Source organism: Parasteatoda tepidariorum, chromosome 12, assembly GCF_982258835.1.
Source record: "Parasteatoda tepidariorum strain Cologne lab strain chromosome 12, Ptep-v5.0, whole genome shotgun sequence".
Lineage (NCBI taxonomy): Eukaryota > Metazoa > Arthropoda > Arachnida > Araneae > Theridiidae > Parasteatoda > Parasteatoda tepidariorum.
The window spans coordinates 61,410,272-61,433,937 of NC_141766.1; the positions used below are offsets into that span (position 1 = coordinate 61,410,272).

Consider the following 23,666-nt stretch of genomic DNA (forward strand, 5'->3'; position numbering starts at 1 on the left):
ACCTTCGCAGCAGGGTGGGAAGAAAACGACTATTTACTGGCCATCAAATCCTAGAGTGAATACCCGCCCTCCCCCAATTACCCAATAGAAATGGACTTTTTAAGGTTTTATGTAAGAACTTAGTTGAGTTCTTCATTTGCTGGGAGAGTTAATTTAATTGGAGTATCTTCAGCTCTAAGTTGAAAATTAAATTGTATCATCTCAGCTAGTAAATGGTGCTTTCTTAAGAAAAGCATGATAAAAACGTTTTCCTCTGAAAAAGTCGAATGCTGAATAAAATTTTGAAACGCAGCTATTCATGTTTGAAGAAGATACTCAATTACATAAATAATAATATTAAATTAAAGATATTGTAATATGGAGTAGATTATGATAATATTACTATATTTCAAATATGACCAGCATTTATAACTAAACTGTAAAAAATGTTTTACCTTACCAGATAGTTATAATACAAGAAAAATAATATAAATTAATTAAGTTTCAATTAAATTAATTATATTTCTGACACAATGTTGTAAAAATATGGTTTTAGATTTATGTAAAACAGATTTTATAATAAGCTGCTCAATGACCTCATATGACAAGCGTGATACAACGAAATGCAAGTGAAACACTTATTTTAGAAATATTCATCACGCTTTATTTTAATCATTCTATTCTTTCAGCACTAATTTTCTATTAATAAAATAATGACATAACAATATATATATATATATATATATATATATATATATATATATATATATATATATATATATATATATATATATATATATATATATATATATATATATATATATATATATAGAGGTTATTTATTATTTTATAATAGGTTTTTTACACCATTTATTAATACAGTATGTATTATAATTTTTTTATTTGAAATTATTTTATAATATAAAATTATTTCATTTTTTTATTATTCAAAAAAATCGTATTTAAAGGTAGTAATGAAATCTTTAAAAAGTAATGATTGAAAATTAATATGATAACAAATTGCTATTAGAATAATAGGGTATCACTTCATGTTGATTTATAAGAGCTATTCTTTTATTATTTTGCTATTATTACAAGTGTTTATTTCAAAAAGTCACTATAGTAGTTACAAGTATGACATGTTAAGGGGAAATGAAAAAAATTGAAAGGAAAATGAAATATCTTAAAGCTATATTAATTCGTAAACATTATCAATTTTTTATAGACGAAAACAAGAGTTTATAATCGATATTTACATTTGTTGTAACAAAGAACTTTTTATTTTTGCCTATTGACACTTAACAATCTTTCATATTTTAACATAATATAGAAGATCATTAAGAATCTATTCCAATTTATCGAAAGATTACAACAATGCTTTGTTTGTTTTAAATACAGGCTTAAAACAATGTTAGTTTTAAAATGGAAAGACAAGTAAAATAGTATGTATAAACTAAAATTATCTTAACATTTAAAGAATTTTGTATTTATGATAAGGTAGTTTGTTATGACAGAATTAAAAATTGTCAATCATATCAATTCAAATGGACAGTTTCATTTCTTCTTCAAGAAAGTTTTATATTAATAAGTAAAGTGAATGCGTTTTAATAAATTTGTGAATGGAATTTCACTTTTTTGAATAAGAATTAAAATATGTCATAGAAAACTTGAAATAATTAAGAAAATAATATAGAATTAAGAAGATAAGGCTATAATTATTGAAATAAAATATAACAGCAAATCATAAAAACTCTTGTAATTAGTTAAATGCAAAATACGAGAATAATATGACATTCAACTTTATTAACTTTAAAAAATAGCACAACAGAATCTCATCAAAAATATTTTTATTAAAAAGCTTTTCTTATCAAGATTATTTTAATATATTCAAATAGTTCAGTTGTCATTTTTATCAACAAGAATATAAGAGGATTAAATATAAATCGAAGTTGAAAGATAAAGAAATGTGAATCCGTATTCAATTCTGCACTATAAAAATTTTTACCATAAAATAGTATATTGCAAATTTTACTGTAATATTTATTTAATTAGAGTGGTTAATTGATTTTATTGTAATTATTACTGTAAAAATTACGGCATATCAGATTTTTTCCCATGGTATATTCCGGTAAAATTGATTCGTTTAAAAGTACTGGCCTCCTGAGCGCCGGTACTATTTAATTATCGTAATTTCAGTGTGTTCCTCCGAGTTTGCTTTTTTTTTTTTTAATTTTTCCAATCTTAATAAGAATAAAATAACTTTCAACTTAGATAACTTCAGAAAATTATACAATGATAGAATATGATTAAAAAATATTTTTTTACTGTATTTTATTATTATTTTATTTTAAATAATATTACGGGCCTTTGTCATCTTAGCCTTTTAATTCATTCAAAATTATAATATTATTTTATTAAAAAGGAAGCTTTGTAATAATAGTACCCTAATTATAAATTAAAGTAAAAGAATTTTCCTTAATTTAAACAATTATTAAATCAGACATATCAATCAATTATTTATGTGTTGCAAATAATTTTGAAACTATAATATTGATCATCATGCCAATCTTACGAGTAAAATTTACTATTTTTTCCCCTAACGAGAAAAATAAAGCTACATAAATATTGAGACGCAATGAGCATTATATTTTCTTTTATAAAATTCACGCGTCAGTTCTATTGCTAGAGTAAAGCTCGAATCGCACTTTTCAAGTCTCGGGTACAGGTAGATATATCACTAGGCAATGCCATCAATGAACGTGACCCAAACCTAAATGTATCTCTTTTGTGAAAAAGAGAAGAAAGGAAAACGAATCTTCTGGTAACAGTAGAAAATGTATCAGAAATATTCACTGACAGTAAAAATGTCTAGAGTAAAGATAAAAAACGCGTATCGAGACACATTTCTTTTCTCTTAAAAATAAAAACAATATTTTGCTTAAGTGCTAATACGTAATACTGAAATAAAAATTTTATATTCATTTAAATTCAGCAATTTTTTTTATCAGAGGATATAATAAGGAGTTGCATTTGTAAAGATGAATTGTCACTTTAAACAATCAATTGCAATTAAAAATTTCAAGTTATAATGAAAAAAAAAGCATGATAATTATCGATAATGTTACAATATGCAGAAATTTTTCAGATTCAAATTTGACCAAATTTTATTATTTAATTCAGAACAATGGAAAAGCTAATTTCAAACTGTGTCATAAAGAAATATATGAGCTTTGTATTCAAAATATTGTGCTCAACCGTTATAAAGCATAACATGAAAAAGAAATTAGCAAAGGTTTAATATATATATATATAAAATTAAATAAAAGTTAAACATTGTTCTATGGGAAATATGTTACTTACAAATAGAAACACGGCAAAACTTTCTGGATCAAATGACTTTTTACCGTAGAAACCATTTTTACCAGAACATGTCACGGAATTAAAAATCTAATATATTGTAATTTTTGCAGTAATAATTGCAGGGAAATCCCTAAATCACTCTAATTAAATAAATAATACTGTACGGTTTTATATTTTACACATAAAAATGGATTTAATGGCAAAATGGATTTTACAAATGATGCACCCGAAGTGCCGATACTTAATACAACACTTTGATCCGGAACTTTTAACAGCAAAATTAAATTACTTAAGGAATTCTGGTAAATATGATTACAGCAAATACGTATTGAAATTTAAAGTATACTTGTGTTATGATTTCTGCTCAAATTATACGCTAACAAGGTACATTTATATATGAATATAAATGCGCCATTATGTATTTTCAAAAACACATTTTTGTATTCAAAGATATATAAAGTGAGTCGTACATCAATCGGTTTCCGAAGCAAGTTAATTTAGAAGAGTCATACTAAGTTTATTACATTTCTTATTGCATTTTTAAGTCCCTTTGGAATCTATGGGCAGTGGACTTAAATAACCTAAATTAATCTGGATTAACTTAAATATTTTTCCATGCATAATTTTTGCTTTTATACACAGGAAAGATCTACTTCAAGTGCAAAATCTTCTACATTTATAATCACATTTAAATTTATCTCGAGTAATGTATCATATTACAGAAAATTTATGAAAATATATTTGTATTTTTAAATGCTTTGTTGCCATCAGACCTTGACCTCTCACAAAAAGAGAATTTTTATAGACACTCTTAGGTAAGTTTTAGACATACGCTATTTTACTGTAAGGTAAGTTTCCTATTTATAACACACTTCTGGCAATATTGGTGACACAATTTCCAGGTATGTAAATTATTTATATGTATATTATTTATAAAAAATTATAGTAATCTGTATATTATTTATAAAAAAAATATTTAAATGAAATATCAATAATAATATTTATTTGGAGTAAATCGTTTATGATATCGTAACGTAAATATCAATAATGATAAGGATAAAAACATTTCACTTTTATAAAATATTTGTTGTGCTACATTTATTACATATCTATCTTTGATTCGACAACGACTCATGACGTCACGTACAGAAAGTTCCAATTGTGTGAGGCTAATAAAACTTGTGAATTAACTAGGTTTCACCAAATTTGAAACTCTCTCTTTAAAAATTATTATATTTACTATAAGATGTAAAGCCATTTAAAACAATTTATGATTAAACAATTTGTTTAATATTACTAAATATTAGAGATCAGTATGTACCATAAATAGCGATTTCATAGGGAGGATTAATATAACATATAGATGTAACATCGTGAGGTTACGTCATACACCGATGTTACATAATATTCCAAAGAGGCGATGTTACATCATAGATATAATATTCTATAGATGCAAATAGTTGCCTGCATTAAGTCTGCCTTAGATTCCTGCAGTATGACTGATATAGCTAATAATATTTATGTTTCATGAATTGAAGGTATTTCGCAAGATGTAAATTTTTCTTTCTAAATTACAATTGAATCTAAATAACAATGAGCAAAGAATTTAAGAAATAAATTAACCTCAATTAGCGGGAAAATTTCTTTTTACATGTGTAATGTAATCTATAAAGCTTAAAATTAAATTTTATTAAGTCATTAATTTAGAATTTCACTCATTCTACTTAGAATTTTTTTTACGATAAAATAGCATTCATTTATTACAACATGGTAGTCGTATGTTAATTGTTTAATAATTTCGACATTTCATCACAAAAAAATTTTTTTATATCATCAAGGAATTTATTTATTTTAAGATCATCCAAAGCCTTAAAATAAAGGAAACAACAAAAATACACATTTATTAGCAAAGGAAGGCAAGACGAGTAAAGGAAATTAATTCACGGCACTCTCAGAAATAAAATTCCATAAAAATAATTTAACAACCTTTGAAAAAAAAACTTGCTTTAAGAATGGGTCTAGATTTGAAGAAGTAAAATTTCGTTTAAAAGCCAAATCAAAGAAAATGTAGCTCCGAAAAAAAAAGAGTTGTTTGAAGTTGGTGAAAAATATATATATATATTTGAAAGAAAAGGAAAAGAATTGCCGAGACAAATGTTTAAAAAGAAAGAGGAGCAGGTGCGAAAATAATTTTGGATGTAATCTGGGTTTCAAGATCCTAGAACACTAGAAGATGAGTTTAGAGACGATTGGGGCATTGCATGATAGGGGTTTTTGCTCATAGGGGATTGCGAAATAGTCTATTGTGGTCGTAATACCTTCCCCATATCCACCCTTTCTCTATGGGCACACACTTATTTCACGGACGCTGAATTCTTCGGGAAATCAATATATCTACCAAATCCTACTTTCTCTCTCTTGCCCGTTTTATATGAATCCCTGCGAGAGAAAAGAAATAGGGGTCGCCTGAAAAATTAGCTGACCGCACAAATATTTTCATCTCCATTTATCCCAGAAACGAGAACGTTTAGTTCCGTTTGCTTTGCTTGATTTATCTTATGATGTTTTTATGTTCCTTTGTATCGAATACATTAGAAATGTAAAATTGGATGGTATTTTCACTAATTGTCACAATGAGTAATATTCTAGATTTATAATTAAGCCATATCGTTTTAAAATAACTTGATTTATATATATATATATATATATATATATATATATATATATATATATATATATATATATATATATATATATATATATATATATATATATGAAATTTAAAACTTTTATGTATTTTTCAAATTTTAATGATAGGAAATAATTGCACGTAATTTATAAGGATAATGAAAAAAAAAAGTAAGTTAAAAAAAACGGGAAAATAAATAAAAACAAAGTACAATCTCAAAGAAATCGGATGAACTTTAAACAATAAATACCGCTGCTTTGAACCACACTATTCTGCAAATTTTTTGCGACTTTGATACAGTGTTAAAATAAACCCCTCTTCCTCTTTTAAATATAATTATTTTTTAATAATATCATATTTTAGTGGTTCATAAAGGAGTAATTTGGAATGTAATATGGTTTGACTTAGCACTTTTGCGTCTCAAATTTGAGCGTATTTTGGTTAAACTTGGTATAAAATTTCAAACTATGTAGGATGGTTTAGTGATAGTATAGGGTATGATGTTTAAAAAATGTGGTTTTTACTTGGTACTATTTTGCACCAAATGCGAGCGATATTTTTTATCAACGTAGTACAATATTTTTTCCTATGTAGTGATAAATGATGTTTTAGAATTATGATTGAAAGCAGCAATGGGAAAAATTATGTTTAACTTGGCACAATATTACAACAAATCGGAGAGATACTTTAGTTTAACGTAGTACAAAATTTCGAACTATATTGAATATTTTAGTGATAGGATATGATTAAACATTGGGGTGAAAAAACTATTGGTTAAAGAGTATGATTTAAGTTAGTATTGCAGCAAATTCAAACCATATTTTGATTCAATGTGGTGCAAAATATCTAACTATGTAGGATGGTTTAGTGATAAAATACGGTTTAACATTGTAAAAAAAATATATAATTTAATTTTTCACTGAATTGCAACAAATTATAAAGATAATTTGGTTCAATGTGGTGCAAAATTTAAATACATATTGAATGGGTTTAGTGATAATATCAAGTAAAACATTGGACTGCAAACACCATTGGTTAAAGAATATGATTTAACTTGGTATTGCAGCTAGCTTGAAAGATACTCTGGTTCAACGTGCTACAAATATCTTAACTTTGCAGGATGATAGGACAGTTACATCGTAAATTAAGTGCTTTTACTGTGTAAAATTATTTACTGATTTATTTATAACTGGATTAATTGTATGGTAAACTAATTGGATAACTAATTGTATGGGTAACTATGGATAAATAATTGTATGGTAAAATAATATTAAAAACTGAAAAAAAGGAGCAACTGCTTAACATTTAAAAAATATAAATACATATAGCATAATTTATGAAAATGCAAGAAAATAATAGATTGGAAATTAAATAATAGAGTAAAATTTGATAATTGTAATAAGTTTACAGAAATCTTAAAATTAATAGCAGCATTTAGGAATATTTTTTGACCGTGTGTGGGTTTTTAAAATCTCTTATATTATTAATTATAATTAATGCAGTTATATAATAGTAATAAAAATTGTTATAATAAATGAGTAGATGAAAAAAGTAGAAATTATTTTCATTTCTTGTCAATTACTGGGTAAATTGTAACGTTCAGATAAAGTAGTGAACTAATTTTTTATATGCGTTTCTCAAATATAGAAAGATCAATATATTAGGGATCTATCTCAATTATAGAGGATAAGGATTACACAAATGTAAGGGATATCAAATGTATCTCGAATATAGAGGATAAAAGTTTCTCATGTAGAAGGGCATATGAAAATATATTTTGCACATTAACGCATATTTCATAAAATATAATAAAAACATCATTTTTAAAATAACGAAATGCATTTGACATTCGTAGGAGCTTACTAAAATATGATATTAAAATTGAAAGGTTAGCACATAGCATACAATTTATAAAATAATAAAAAGAAATAATTGTAAGAATAGCAAAATGCATTTAATATTATCAGGTTCAAATGTATGCAAAATATTTAAAATAAGTAGTTTTAAAAATATTTCATGATTACAGCGCTTCGAAAACTGTTCAAAGATAAAACCTTTTCTATCATAAAAAATATGGCAAAACGAAATTGAAGCTCAATGTTTTAATTTAACGATATAGTGAATATAATATTTTTCAATTAAATTATTTAGTAAGGAATACATAGGGTTTTCAAATTCGACTATTATTTATTTATTCTGTTTTTACTGTGTAACAATTCAGTGCATGATTTTTAAAAATGAAGAGTCCAGCATTCAATTCAACACTGTTATTTGTATTTTCCAAAATTCAATATGCAAATTTTTTCTACATTAGATTTAAAACAATATTCTATTAAATATGATTAAATCGTTAGGTACATAATAATTAAAATTATTTTATGATAATCATATTTTAAATTAAGATTCAAAAATATGTCTTGATTATCATAATTTATCATTCAAAAACTACGGCTTCTCTAACAAACACTGTATCGTTCTAAATTAAAATTAATTCATTCATAGGATTCAATTAAACTCTAATCTCTTTGGTTAGTTCTTTAATTAAAGTAAAATAATTTTACTTGTTTTTAATTAACTTTTTAGAAACTAGAAAGCTTAAGTTTATCAACATTGAAATATATCCTAATCCTTCAATCAACTACCAAATTATATGAACAGAAACATTTTGCATTGAAATAAAGTGCCTCAGTTCTTTCAGAAAGTGAAAATAATTTGAGAATAATCTAATTAAATCTCCTTTCCTAATTTGAAATTTTTCTCAATCATTTTCGTAAAGTCTGAATGTTCTATGAAATTAAATTCCCCTCAAAAAAAAAATTTTTTTTTTGAAAGAAGACGTTTCTATTACAACAAGAGTTGAGATTTTTAACGTTTTATATTTTTGAATTGAAAAAAATTGGAAAAGAGAGAAATTGAGAAATTTTGCTACTTAAAACTTAGAATACTTAACGAAATGAAACATATTATAATAAACAGGTTTATTTAAAACACTTTTAAATTTCATCTTTTTGGATCTACTGTTTTATTTTGATAAAATTCTTCCATATCACGCACAAAAATGGCAATTTCAAAGTTTTCTAAGAATAACTAAATTTTCCTTGCCAATAATTTACACTGTAAACCCAATAGGGAAAAAAAACACACCATAATGATTTTTTTATGAATTATAAATTTTTTAAAATACTACTTAGTTTACATTATACAAAGGCATAAAAGTTCGAAAACATGCAAATAATATAGACTTACGGAAAAAAAATTCATGTAAAAAATTTCCACAAGAATTCAAAAAGTTAGAAAAGCGTTCTTTAGTAAAGATAACACTTAAAAAGGAATAGATGAAGAGAAAAAAAAATCTTAGCATCAATTCAGATCTGAACTGTTATCCAATAAATCAGTGTCATGTTAGTTAAAAAAATTAATTTGGACACAATCCCCTAGGACTTTTCTTTCCTTTCTTCTTCTGGGGGTAACTGTCTGACGGTCTCGAAAATAGATAGAAAAGGGCAACCAACGATTGGTGGAATTGGAAGGTTATTCGTTTCGCAAAGACATTACAGCCCCCTTGCCCTAAGCTATTGGAAACAGTCCTTTCCCCAGAATGCTTCTGCAAATGAGGCCTGATCCCATTTTTTTTATTATTTCTTTTGTTTTATTTTTCTTATCATCTATTCATTTTCCAAATATGCTACATAACATTCTAACTGCCTGTAAAATGATATTTATTTTTAAAAAATTGATTCATTTATATTTTTTTTCCTCCAAAAGTGTGCCCTAATTAATATCGGTAATTGAAATCAGCGACTCTTATGAGTAACGATCAATTTAACACTATTCAAAATTAGGAACAGCAAAGTAATTATTATTAATTTTTTTATTTTGCGAAATTACGACTACCTTACTGTCTTTAGTTTTATTAAACTTTCATCAGAACAACTGTCAGCAAAATATGTAAAATGCAAATATGCAACTGCAAAATATGTATTGCACTTGGAATTTTAATAAAAGTTAAAGTTGGATAATAATTGAAAAATTGTTGTAGAAATAGAGTTAAAAAACAAAAAGGGAGAAAATTAATTTTTAAAAAAAGAAAGTAGTAAGAATTAATGGTAATTACAATTGTTTATTATTACAATTAGGAAGAATTAAGGATAATTAATGTATGCGCAGCAAGTCTTGCATGTGGATCACGTTTAATTAAACCACATATTCAATTCAGTTCTTAACTACTTTAAGATTTTTAAGTAGTAATTTGACATGATATTTACATAAGTATATTCTTTATATTATAATTCCCAAAAACTATTAAACTTCAGAACTAATTTAAGTACGTTTAGTAGCAATATCGAACGAGGAAAAGAAAATCACGTTGATCAACTCATAATAGAATTTTTTGACTTAAAAGTTGCTTCAAATATATGATGATATGATTAGAAAAATGAAATATAAAATAATGCTAATAATTTCACACAGTATTAAAATTCTTGTCAAATCAAATGATGGGATAGTTCCGTTTATAAATAGATACACGGATGACTTGATTAAACGATAATTAAGCTGCATTTCAACATGAAACTATTAAAAATTAAACCTAATACAATTAATTGGTGATATTGCATAGAAATAAGGGATAATTATATTGCATAAAATTCGGGGAAATATTATATTGGTGTTATTTAATTACATATTTTTAACAATATTCATTTAAGATCTAAAATATTCGAAAATTCTCTGAAACATATGAATCTGTGATTACCTTTGAATACGTAGGTTTTTTTTTGCCACTAATAAAGTTTTTTAAAATTTTTATGAATTCAAATGTCTTTCTTACCAGAATCAACCTAGATTTGAACAGAGGAAAAAATCAGTTCATATTTTGTGTTATAAATTTGATTTTTATGATAAATATAAAATTTGACTTTGAGTAAATGGCATTGCTTTTACTTTTACATACTTAACATGAAAACAATTTTTTAAGCATTGCTTACATAAATTTCCCTAATTCTTATTTTTGATTTAAACTATAAGTTTTTTAAATTTACTGCATAATATATAAATAATTGCAATTGACAAAAGCGTGAATATCGATTACTTTTTCTCAAATAATATGCGGTTAATTAACTTAATTGTGAAGAACTGGGGTTCGTTCCCCAGTGGCAACTTGAAGCCCACACACTTTCAATTTGATGGGTACCAGCTTGTCTGAGAAGTGAAGGTGGCTTACAAGCAGTGCTAACCAGATTGTCACAATCAGGAAAGTTGGTCTCTAATTTGTAGAGCCTTAACCTCCATGTTCCTCTTGGAACGCAACGGTCTATTGCCAAAATGAAATAATACCTTCATTCATTATTAATATAACTTTTAATAATAAATATCGTAAAAGAGATGTTTCTTTCCTTTTTAAATAAAAAAATATAGATTCTTTCTGACTAAAAAAAAGAATTATTGTTTACAATTTAACTAAAGGTTTATGTACCACATTTACTTGTTAAATAATATATACTATTATCTTCCTACATTAATATAGCATTGATGGCATGCATTGGGAGATCCTCACATATTTCTTATCTTATAAACAAAACATTTTTCTATAACTTAATTGTAAAAACTAATCAAAAGGATTCATTAGAATTTATTATTAAAGGATTTATTTGTTAAATGCTCACTCGAAATTCACTATTGGGCAATTGGCTACAGTCTCCGATTTATCTCTAACGGGATATAAAAATCTAATTTAAAAATAAAATTAATTTCCTTAAAAATGCGATTTTATTGAAATATTTAGATAAAAGATTGCATATCAATTACATTTAAAATATCAGTTCAAAATATTTACAATAATTAATAATGGTTTATTGCTTTAAAATGTAAATAGTAAGGATAAAACTTATAAACTTAAAAGATGAAACTTATTGAAATTCTTAGTTGAAATAATTTCCTTTAAAAAACAGACATTAAGCAAAATTGATTTGAAAATTTTGCATATTTTATTCCAAACATAAGTTGGAATAAAATGGCAGACATAAATGACATGTAATTTATGCATTCATACGTATCCATCCATCTATTTCTTAAATGATAATACGCGAACGTGACTATAATGTGTTTCTATATTAATTTGAATTGACTTGGGCGAAAGTTTAGTGCATATTTGACAAAGATGATGCGTGACCTCCAATTTTGTTCACGGAAGGTTGATTTTATAGTGTTTGCCACAGGATATAAAACAAAGATATAAATTCAGTGTCACTAACGATCTCTTTTATGATTTTTATCACATGTTACTTTAAGTGTTAATACTTTTTCTTAAAAAAATAAAGGAATTCTCTTTGAAAGTTTTTGACACCATAAAAACAGAACTATTCGGAGTTTTTGTGAGGTGCTGTGAAACTTCTCTAAGTGCCTCGTTAAAAATGCTTCATTTAAAACTTAAAACCGTAATATATATATAATTCTCTCAGACAATTAAAAAAAAAGCATTAATTCATATAAAGATGAAGAGGAAACTTTGAACAGTGCGAATTATTCTCCTGGTCTTCATTAAATAAACATAAGTAATCTCCACCCTGTTTAAATTGTTATTAATTGTTTTTATAATGAAATTGTCATTTGCCCATGATATCTTTCATCAATTTTTATCATTGCTGTACACCAAGTGATTAGCTTATATTATTTAAAAAAGCATAGATTTTAAAGTTTGTAAAAGTGAGAAATATAATTGTTTATTATATTAGTTTATGATTCGTTCATTGATTTGAAAATATTTGTGCATATGCCCGAGCTCATGTCAGAAGACAATTATTTAAATTTAAATTATAAACAAATCAAAATTTCAGTTCTCTAGTTCTAATTCTTTCTAATCCTAATTAAAGTCTAATTCCTTCTTTTATTTACAATAACGTTAATAACAATGCAGTTCTTAATAATTTGAGAGTAGATGATTCCAACATTGTTTTTCTTCATTTCTTTAATATTAGTTTCATTTATACAATTATAAACATTCAAGATAGTGATAATTTTCATTATTACAAAATAAAAATTACGATATTTTGAACTTAAGTAAATAAAACTACATTTTCTTAAAACTATTCTTTCACATTCGCTAAATATGATGGAAATTCTTCAGTACGAATTTGCAACTAGACAAATTAAATTTAGAACAAATATAAATATTGATATTAGTCAAACAAATAAGACATTTATTAGGTCAGTCAAAAAAATATCGGGCAATATTTATATTGAGATTTATTTTTTCATAATTAGCTACAATATTATCTTGGCTGAATCTCAGTTGAAGTATTACATTCTTTCACTTATGATTAGCTGCGTCTATTAACTAAAATTCTCCTTATTATTCAAAAACTAAGAACATTATTTTGTTTCGAAAAAGTTTTGATACGCATCATTTGCAAGGTATTATTTTATTACATTAAATATCGAAACTCACATAAATATATTTTGTTAGCTGTCTCTATTAATAAAGATATCCTTATGATTCAAAACTTAGAATATTATTTTGTTTCGAAAAATTATTGATATGAATAATTTGTAACGTACTACATAGTTTATCTATTTTGTTACTTTAAATAACTTGACTTACGTAAAATTATATTTGTTAGTTGCGTCTAGTAACTATAGAGACCCTTCATGATTAAAAATTCTAAGACGTCGTTTTATTTCAAAATTATATTATAAGGAAATACTTGTAACATACTACTTATCATTTTATTCATTAAATATCACTCTTTGTTCCGACCTATTTTAATGTATAACTATTTTTTATATTAATACTCGTATTAATGATATTAATTACGAGTATTAATATCATTAATCCTGCATGTAATGCAATCTTAGGGATCACTAAAAATGTTTTTCCAATAAATATGAAAGAAAAATGTAACGCTACGAACCAATTTATAACCTATTTTCTTGCGGATAAATTTAATAAACGATACAAAACACGATCTCACCCGAAGTTACATTTTATGATTTTTAATATAGCTAAAAAAAAAAACAATTCCATATCAATACCTAATTCCACATTAACTCCAATTAATTACGTATAAAAGAACGCCAACGTAATCAAGTAACCATTGTCTTTATGCGATAAGTAAAACATTAAAATAAACTTTTTTCGTTTAGACATGTTGACATGATTCAAGATTTTTTAAGGTTATTTTAAGTATTTATCCTGCTTCAAAATTTTAATTTCGTTTGTTCAATTTGATTATGAATTTAAAAGTAAATTAAGTAATGAAACGCTGCATATTGCTTGAGAATAAACAAACTCCCTGGATATAAATTTTTATCTTGTAAAGGAAACTGAATATCCAGATCATTTATCAGATATAAAGCAATCTCAAGTTAATAGTTAAACAAATATTTTTCAATGAACAATCTGAAAAAGGAATGAAACGGAATAGAAAATAAGAATATACAAGTTTCTTATTCAAGAGTTCTCAATTACAAAAACAGGATAATCATTATGAGACTCCTTATTAGTCACATTTAAATAAAAGTTATTCTATATTATTATAAAGATCATAAGATTATTTTATTTTTTACTTAAATGATTTAAATAGGAGGCTAGTATTTTTTTTAATGTTTCTTTTAGACCGAAACTTTTCATCTCAATTTTAATATCAAATCAATTTTACTTAAAACATTCTAAATAACACGAATTAAATTAGACAAAAGACAAGGAGATGGCATGGAGACAAGAAGAATAAGAAAAATATATCTAGCCTTGTAAAGAACGACTTTTGGGCTTAATGGGTCGCACAATTTATGGCCAAAGGCGCGCTGTTCTCACTTAATGAATTATTTTTTTAAGATGACAATGACATTTAATGATCTATCCAAATTGGAAAAACTTCGCATATCCTGAACACATTTGATATCTTAATCAAAGACATTTCAGAAGCATGATATTGTTAGTTGAAAACATAATCCTACCTCCATAGTTCCAGTTAAAAACAGAATATCCTAAATAGTATCCAAGAGTACTAGTAATCCAATAGATATCACTAATAAAATAACATGCAGAGAATTTATATATATTTTCATTTAACTCTTCGCTAGTTTTAAAAAGTGTTCATATTTTCACATGCTAAGAACTTCATTTTTATGAATCTCTCACCAGTGGGGTCCAAAAAAAGGGGATATGATAATGAGGTATTTCTGACGTCAACTATTTATTATCACCCGTCTCTTAATATAAGGGGGTTAAAATCCCTGGTGGTCATTTTCTCTGGAACCCTACTAAATCTGAATAGCCATACAGAGAAGGCCATAAAATGTGACACTGATGTCTTCCGTTTCACACTGTAACTGTGAACTGAGGAATACTGTAAGAGCAATAAAACTACCTGTTTACTTCAAAAAAGATATACGATTTTTATTTACTGTAACAAAACAGAATAGATTTAATTATTTTTTCTTATTTTTAAAAGACTTATTGTTTTATATGTTAAAGGCTTTTTCTTTTCTTTACCCTCTTAGTTTGATAGTTTTTGCATTTTTTTATTTTTTTTTAAAGATAAATAACTATAAAACAAATATTAATGTAGGAATGCAAAGAAAACAACAGAGAAAATAGAAAGTTGAAGGCAAATAAAAACTTTGTTTTTTTTCCCCCTTAATATTTCTTCAATCTAAGAAAGAAGCAGTCAAAACTACCAAAATATGGTAAAATTTATCGTGTTTTTGACTCTATAGGAACACCAAAAAGCTCTGTAATTTTTACCAAAGCACTTTGATAATGATTTAAGTAAAAATAACAATAAAACAAAGTTTCATAACATGTGATAAAATTTCGTAAATGTAGTTAAACTCGGTAATTTTTTATTCGATAAAACTTACTTTTCAGTTTTGTATTTTAAACTAAATGTGTTGTAATAAGAACTATAATTTTGTAAACCAAAATTCACGGCAAACCCATTGAAATATGAACAGAAACCGCTAACATATGAATGGTTTAAATACCTTATTCAGAACAATTTGGTTTTATTAACCAAAATGCTTCATTTAAAAAAAAATGTTATTACCATAGAGGGCAGTAATTTTACCGATTTTTTTCTCTATGTTCTATTTGACAAATGATCGGGACTGATTAATGAAACAATTCAGATTATGGAAAAATTATTAAAGAAACAATTCAGGTTATAATAAGAACACGAATACAAATCGATTTTTCAAGCCAAGCTGCAGTTTTCAGGAAATTATGTTTTGCTTTTGATATTATCAGGATCATGATATTATATAATCAGGATGCAATCATCAGGATCAGGAAAAAACATCTTCTAAAAAAGAAAGAGAAAACAAAATTATAATTTACATTAAAAATTGTCAAGAAATATATATTATTAAAAAAAATTAATAACATACAATAGCTAAGAAAGTGTTTGCTCAGACAGCATATTGGGAAATATGAATGTGAAAGTAAGAAATGAATCAAATATTTGATTTTATTATAAAAGAAGATTAAGTTAAACAAACACAAAATATAAATCTTTAAAGTAAGATTTTTTTCTTTCGTAAAACTGTGTAGCCTTTCGATTATGTAAAGCCTTAAAACTATTTTTCAATTTATGCAAAATTATCAAAAATAACAAAAGTTTAATTTGATACCAGTATTCTACGACTTGTGTATTCCGGTAAAAAGAAAAAACGGCGATAAGTTTGAAAAATAAACAGCATTATATTTGAAAATTAAACGTGATTATACCTGACGTTAAGACGTATGCAAGCATTTTCGATATGATAATTTTCCATAAAATAAAAAAAAATACTGTTTTAATTAGTTAATAAATATATTTTATTTTATTTCATGGTTTGTGGTTTGCATAATAGTATTCTATAAATCAAATCAAATTATTTTAACCGTAATCTAAATGTAGAATTAAGCATTAGATCTTCTTGAAGAACAAAACTCCGTCAATAGCAACATGATAATGTTCTTACATTTGTTCACTGATTCATTCTTCAAAAAATAATGACTGAACTCGTAAAAAATTACATATGAAACTTCATTATGAATCTTAAGATTTTTTAATATTTATTTGTGCTGCCGTAACTGTTCACTTACCTTGGAGGGAAACAAAAATGTTTAACGCAATAGATTTTTAATCTTTCTGACTTCAATTTTATATTCATTTCTCTAAACAAAGCAGATGATTAACGTATTGTTTATGAAATCAATTTCTTTATGTATTCTCAAATATTTTTGATATATATTCTCAAAAGCTTTTAAAGGACAAAAACATAGTGAAAAAAAGCTAAATGCAAAAATACTTTCCAAACAAAATTTTTAAAGCTTTTGATCAGTTTGTTAAACAATCACTGCTGCTACTTATTAGTGTATTCCAAAGAAAATATAACACATTTAAGTTTTTTTTAATTCTTAAAAGTGATAGTGTTTTTCTATTTTTCAAACGACAATATTCTTTTAATGTTGTTAAAATTAAAGGCCTTCTTTTAGCTCGGAACATCAATATTACTATTGAACTATAATTTGTATTAAACCTATTTTTCATCTAAGGATTGTCAGCAAATATCCTTGCTCTTATTTTTTTCTATACGGTACCTTATTGACTGTTGCGTTCTTTTAAGTTAGATGTTATAATTATCCAATTTAATACAGAAAATACTCTTATTTTGATTTTAATTCTATTCAACTGTTGTTTGAAAATGACTAAACTGTGTAACTTAAATACAAAACTGCTGCATACAATTGTCCATACATTTTCAAATATAAAGCTGTTACAAATGCATTGCAGTTGTCGCGTAAAAATTTATATAAATTGATAAAATAGCAATTGTTTAAAAGAATTAGTGTGACTGTAATACTAAAAATGCTCTTGTTTTTTAAATGAAATATTTTTGCCATGAAACTATTAAATTGATTCTTATGTGCATGAAACTGTGTATTGCCAATAAACCTACTCACAAAAAAAAAAAAAAAAAAAAAAGAGAACAGTGAATAAAAAATATGACTGCAAGTACTGTAAAAAAGCACAACACAAAAAACTTTTTTCACAGTGTACCCCGCTTAAAGTACAAAAAGTGGTGCAAAATAGGAGGGTAAATAAATAACATTCTCTTGCATTAACTACTACTTTTTCATTGAATCACTAAAATGCGTTTAAATATAAAAATATAAACTTGAATGATGTATATACTATTAACGTCACGGGTATATGTGATTTGATGAATAGATAATAATGCTTAAATATTTACGCTGTCACTTTTATTAGGTTATTTTTTTCATTTGTGGAAAATCGGATCGTTATCAGTGCGATGGCAGTAACAAAAATATGAATATTATTATAACTGTCGTTGAAAAGTCGATGCTATCTTTGAGTTTACGTCTACGAATGTTCAACTCCGTAGCCTTGTAATTTTGAATCCAGTTTGGAAGATAAGGGAACTCCAGGTTCAAATATTGGGAGAAATTTGCTTCGTGGAGGATATTTTGATGGAACTAACCCGCATTTGCCTTACAGGGAGAGGAAAACCACGAAAACCTCCTACGGTTAGCCCAACTACAAGGGGCATCTGGTACATGATCCATCTATCACTGAGGATACTTTACGTCAGCACTGTGGTCGGTGCAAGCCGGGTGCGGAATTCGTATCGACCAGCCTATCTGGGATTCGAACCAGCTTTCCTTCACTGGTGGGCAAACGCTCTCTCTTCTAAGTCACCTCTGCTCTAAAAGGGTTAATAGATTTTCGTTTAATGAAAGATGCTTTAAAATTATTCATCTTGCATTTAGTAGTTTGTAAATAGAAAACTGTTGTCTTGCAGTTTCGTCATAAAATTACGTACACTGCAAAATGTTTTTTTGTTTTTGTTTATTCTACCATTTTCGATTTAAATGAAATAAATTTTGAAATACAGAACTTTAATTATAGTGTACAAAGTTGTATAAAATTGGCAAAATAACAATTGTTCGAAGGAATAGGGGTAAATATATTACTATAAATTTGTTTGTATTTTAAACGAAATGTTTTTCAATGAAGCCATGCTCATGATACTATATGAACATTTTTTCAACGAGATTATTATTTTTAAGTAATAAATTGAAACAAATTATTGTTCTTTTTGTTAATATTTGAACTTATTAGAACTTTTAACCCCTGGAAGAGTATCGTTATTTGAGACATTATTTATAATATTAGTATTACATATTATATAATTTCATTAAAATATATATGCTATTACAAGTTTATACAACTTAAAATTAAACTTCGTATACTAATAATATTTTTTAGAAAATTATCAAATCAGTCGAATTATTATTATTAAATAACCATAAATTCGGGTTCAAGGGCACAAATTGAATCGGTACGTAATAGTGCTTTTAATTTACATAGTAGTTTATGTGCTTTTCTCAGGTGTTTTTTACAAAGCTTTTTTTGTCAGAGATTTTTCTGGCACTTTTTTTTCGTGGTACTGAATCATATATTTTTCATGTATAATAAGCATAATATTAAAAAGCAATCAAAATACAGACAATCATGGTTAATTTTTTAGCATCTACAAAATATCAAATATATTATCTAAAATACAAGAAATTAATTATTAAGAAAAATTAAAATTTTTAGTAAATAAGTTGTATTGAATTGTGTAGTTTTTATTTTCCTTTTAATTAAAAAAAACCTTCATATTTTGTTAATGATGCATGCCAGATATTAAATATAAACAATTTCTTAAAATGTCTGTATTCAAGAGAGTTAGAAAACAATTCGAAACCTTAACAGTATATGTATTTAAACATTATGAAATTTGCTTGATGTATTTATAAACCTATTGGTAATATTTCAAAAGCTCTTTTAACACCTTCCCCATATGGTCAACTCAGAAATAGGTTTAAGGTATCTTTTAATATTAATTTATCAATTCAGTGAAAGTCTAATAAATAGTAGTTAGACTAGCATTTTTTTTTTTTTTTTTTTTTTTTTTTTTTTTTTTTGCATTCCTAGACAAATTTGAGCTGTTTCAGTTTTCCAGAAACAAGATAGACAGGTGATCAGGGGCATAATTTGACGAATAAAATTTTTTACAATTCTCTAAGGAATGCTAAAGTTTTATATAAAAATATATGCTAACATTTTACGTGTATAGTACCTGAATGTGAGTTTTCTAGCACTTTTACGTTAGGCATTATAATTAATGAAAGATAAAAAATTCTGAGATATTAAAAGGAAATGCAATTAAAAAAATGCATTAAAAGTCTTGTAATAACTAATTTTCTCTCTATAATTATCAAACTACTAACTATATTTCTAACAGTAGCTGTCAATAAAACAATTCAACATTATTTATTTAGCGGAGTTATAACAGACCAAATTAATAGCAAACAAATCTAAAAAATAACACAAACTCTTCTCAAAGTCAATAAACCTAATTATTTCATTAATGCAACATTATATATCTGTTTGATAATTCATAAAGATATGAGTCGATATTTATTAATTAATCAGCTTTCCTATTTGATATATATTTTTACTAACCATACGCGAAACAGCTTTAAATGAAAATAGATAATTCTCTGAACATTTATCAGTAAGTAAATAAATGCAACAAAATAACGTCTGACAGTTAACATTCATTAAAGGAAACTACAACATAATGACATTTACAGCACTTCCTACTCATAAAAATAGATTAAAAATATGCGAGAAGGACGGTCAAGGCTTGCATATAATTGAAGGTTCATTTATGTAAGCGTCTGTCTACTGCTGATTTAATTTCATTCATTGAATTCTGCTTTAATTGTAAAATGTTCAAGTTGAATTTAAACATATTCGTATGATTTAGGTCAAGCATTGCCTCTCCACCCTTTGACTTACACTAAACAGCATACATGATTAATTTATTATTATTGCATTTATTTACTTAACATCAATATATCTGATTATTATTATAATTTTTTCTCTGAATTAGGATAAAGAAAAAGTGAAAGTAATACTAAAGTTAGTTTTAATTCAAATCTGTAGCAATACTGTAATTAGTTATAATTCAAAAATTAGCGCAAAAATTAGTGTCATTATTAAAATTATAGCTCGATTATGATTTTTAGATCAGGTAGATATATTTAACTGTTTATTTAATTTTCTATATATAATAATTTTTATTATTATTTTGACTCTGTTATTATTGTTTACGGTTATATTTAGTTATAAATCAGTATCCATTTTACAATTTTTCCTTACAAGTATGTATAGTAATACACCTTTCGAAATACACCTTACATAAAAATAAAAAAAATTTAAAAAAATCTCGGAAAGTTGATATGGGTATGAAGCTTAACGATACAAATTTATATATAATATTTTACTCGTTTCTGGGTCATTTTAGTTTACCTTCACCAGTGGAATAAATGAAAGGAGTGGTAAAACGGAGATAATTTAATCCGACAGAGATTACGTCATTCAAAAGAAAATTAATGTTGAGTTAAAAGTAAAACCTGAAATTGACAAGTGTTAGAAACTTAAAAAATTAACTGCTCTTTTTTTTTAATTTTTTTTAATTTAAACCACATTGTTAATTCGTTCTGCTAGTTCTAAAACTAAAGTAATTTTTATTTTGTATATTTCGATTAACATTGCTTACAACTCATTTGAATAATAATCAGGTATTTTTTTAAAAGTATTTACTGTCAATGCGCATTCCAAACACATATTTTAAGTACCATTTATGCACTATTGCTTTATATCAGTTTTCCCCATCCATTTCTTTAGCGAAAATGCTACTTAATTTCTCATTCATATTGTAACCCTACAACAGATAAAATGAATTAGCTTAGAAATAAATTTCTCGTGAGAGCTGCTGATGTTTATTAAAGTATAATGATTAAACAGTAAAACAAAACAAAAAAATCTGGATCTAATTATGGATAAAAGAACGGCACCCTGAGTGCCGATACTTTTTACCGTAAAACCTATTATTACCGGAACATGTTACGGTTGAATTTTTTACGTATTTTTCTCAATATATTTATACATGCCTTCTGTTTGTATTAGTATTTTTTAATGAAAGATGGTGAGAAATACTATTACAAAAAATCTGAAATACCGCTATTTTTACAGTAATTACCGTAATTTTTCCAGTAATAATCCCTGAATCACTCTAATTTAATAAATATTACGGCATAATATTTCACGGTAAAAATGGATTTTACGGTAAAATAGATTTTATGGATAATGCACGGTACTTTATACCGTAATTAGATCCTAAATTTTTAACAGTGTAACCTGAACTGAATTTATTTAAAAAAAGATAAAGTATGTTAATATATATGATGTTACGTTAATCTAATAAATTTAAAACAATGAAGCTACTACAATTTAAAAACACTGAACCACATTTGCTTAAGTTTAATACATTGCGGAAAAAAAAAAGAAAAAAACGTTATCTAATTCAACGCCTTAATAAAGTCGCAGTAAATCTGCATCACGGTGTGCAAACCGATATGATGCATACGGATATTATGGTTCTAGGTAACAGTATTATGGTTTATATTTGAACATATTTTTCTGCACATGTATTATTATTTTCAAATTTTCAAGATTTAAAATTTATTGGAATTTAATAAAAATTTCTTTTAAGCTAAATTAGTAATTTTAACCTTACGGAAAGCTCAGATAATTTATAAACAACTCTTATACTAAAAACTTTTAATAATTGGTAAAAATGTTAAGCTATTTGTTTTATAACCTTCAATTTTTTTTTTCTGAATTTTTTAATGGATTCATTTTTTTAACAGTTTAAAAATCTAATATTAAATAACAAACTGTATAAAGGTACAGTAAATTTTGAATTTCTTACGCATTTTTCTCAAAATATTTATGCGCGTCTTCTGTTTGCATTAGTATTTTTTAATGAAGACGGTGAGAAATACTACTTCAGTTTTCCTGAAATAAAGTTGAATTATCAGCAATACTTTATATTCCTTAAAATACAAGGAAGTCTGAGTAGCAAAAAAATTGGGTTCACATCAATGTAAATTTTTTTTCTTTCTTTTAGCTTATGAACTTTTTAGTTATTTTCTCCTCCATTTAAATTAATTAAAGCATTAAATAATTTTATCACACTATAATATAGTTTTTTTTCGTTTGCTTGTTTCTCTTTAATAGAAAATTAGTAAACTTGATATTTATTTTATTTTAAAATATGTCCCTGGAATTTTCAAACAATTACTGAAAGCTTTCATTCTTTGTTTCTTAGATAATGTAAATTATTATTGTATCATGAGAGAATACCAAGCTATCCCAAAGAAATTTATGAATATTTTAAAAAAGTTAGAGCAAAATATTTTTTTCTTTTAAGAATTTAAATAAAAAGTAGGAGAGCGTCAAATACTGAGACCAAATAGTATTTTTATTTCCTTCAAAATCAAACATGTGGACAAAGTAAATTATTGAACAAAGTAAAAATTCTTTGAAAAAGTTTTGACTGCATCCTAAAACATTTTCATTATTCTGAAGTTTCATACGTAAACATAAAATTCTTGAATTTACTTGCGATTTAATTGAATAATTAATAATTTGTTAAGAAAACTTTAACAGATAATTTAAGACAAAAATAATTTTGCTCTTAAACAGGATTTAAAAATCTTCGTTTTTAAGATTTATTC

At 25.5% G+C, this 23,666-nt stretch overlaps 1 protein-coding gene and 1 long non-coding RNA gene across 7 annotated transcripts in view; one reads left to right on the plus strand and one right to left on the minus strand.

Annotated features, from left to right (window-relative positions):
* Positions 1–23,666, plus strand: part of LOC107457033 (homeotic protein ultrabithorax) — a 234,285-nt gene that overhangs the window by 188,340 nt on the left and 22,279 nt on the right. The window lies entirely within an intron of this gene.
* The window catches only part of LOC122268907 (uncharacterized), a 71,542-nt gene continuing 58,840 nt past the window's right edge, over positions 10,965–23,666 (minus strand). Inside the window, exon 7 of the long non-coding RNA XR_006224771.3 lies at positions 10,965–16,326. This is a non-coding gene — a long non-coding RNA (uncharacterized LOC122268907). The remainder of the gene's footprint in view (positions 16,327–23,666) is intronic.